The sequence below is a fragment of the Bison bison genome, unplaced genomic scaffold, assembly GCF_000754665.1.
Source record: "Bison bison bison isolate TAMUID 2011002044 unplaced genomic scaffold, Bison_UMD1.0 scf7180017463957, whole genome shotgun sequence".
Classification (NCBI taxonomy): domain Eukaryota; kingdom Metazoa; phylum Chordata; class Mammalia; order Artiodactyla; family Bovidae; genus Bison; species Bison bison.
This window is the reverse complement of record NW_011373327.1, coordinates 42,558-43,908: the sequence shown is the minus strand read 5'-3', so window position 1 is coordinate 43,908 and position 1,351 is coordinate 42,558. Positions and strand designations below refer to the sequence as shown.

At 42.0% G+C, this 1,351-nt stretch overlaps 1 protein-coding gene across 1 annotated transcript in view; it reads right to left on the bottom strand.

The window, feature by feature from the left end:
• Window positions 1-1,351, bottom strand: part of ASB9 (ankyrin repeat and SOCS box containing 9) — a 23,545-nt gene that overhangs the window by 4,078 nt on the left and 18,116 nt on the right. The gene's annotated exons all lie outside the window — the stretch shown is intronic.

The following is a 1,351-nucleotide window of genomic DNA, read 5'->3' as shown; positions in this document are numbered from 1 at the left end:
GCCACGGTCACCATGAAGCAGTCTGCTGCAGCCCACCTATTGGCTAACCCCAAATGCCTCCGTGAGCCCAGCTGAGGCTAGCCAAAGCAGGCCAGACCAGAAGAGCTGTCCAGACTACACAAGGAACTGTGAATCAAGAAATGGCTACTGCCTGAAGCCATTAAGTCAGGTGGTTTGTTACACAGCAGAAACTGATGGATAAAAACAGTGTATTCTAATTGCCTGCTGTGGCTGAGATATTATGCATTCACCAAATTCATTCCCTCTCTCCTGGGCACACAGCCATACACTTTCCCACCTTCCTGGCAGTTAGACATGGCCTGAACTCTGGCCAATGGGATGTGAGCAAAAGTGACATATGTCACTGCCAAGACTGGCCTTTTAAAAGTCTCCATTCACAATCCTCCATGTCTTTTCCTCTTCCAGCCATCTGGAACAGAGCACACATGGGAGCCACTTGTTGGAGGCAGAGGAGCAACAGGATGAAAGGAGCCTGTGTCCTTGAGTCACCCTTGGAACACAGCCACCCAAACGGCAACACCCACATAGGACTCTGAGTTGAACAAGAAATAAACTTTCATTCTATGAGGGCTACTGAGAGTTCAGGGTTTATCTGTTGAAACATTTAGTGTCACATTCAGCCATTTACCTGTTTATCTGGTTGTCTCCTCCTTTAGTTTAGAAGTTCCTGAAAATCTTTATTTAGAGTTAGACACATAATAAATGCTCAGTACAGACTGGTTGAGAAAAGATGAGCAATCTATATAGAATCTTCTGATCAGATTTTCCCATCACTTTTGAGCAAGAGGGGACTTAGTTAATGGAAGAAGTACTGGTCCCTAGTTTCAAATTCAACGACTGTGTAACTTCCTTCTCTGTAATCTCATTATGTCACCCTGATTCCTGTTCTCCAAATAACCACATGCCTTACCCCCTCTCAATCCTCCCAATTCCACAAAATATGCTACAGAATTTTTTTGCTATTTCCCCCATTATTTTTCATATATATACTCTAAAGCTCACAGGCTAAGTAGCTTGTCCAAATTTCCAACGTTAGTAAATGGTAGAGATGGTCTGGGATCATTATTCAGGTCTTATGGAGCCAAATGTTGTATGTTTTCTACAATATGTCACTACCTTCCAGCCATAGGAATGAAGGCAGAAATGTAACAGCTATTTATTAGTAATGACAGCTAAAGAAAAGGATATAGGCTCAGACCATGACTTTCTAGCTAAAAATGCAGTATTTCATCTACTGCTAAAGTAAATAAGCTTGATGGACATAATACTTTGGGGGGAAAAAAACCCTCTTCATATTTCAAATCAGGCTAATAAAAAATGCTGGAAAGTA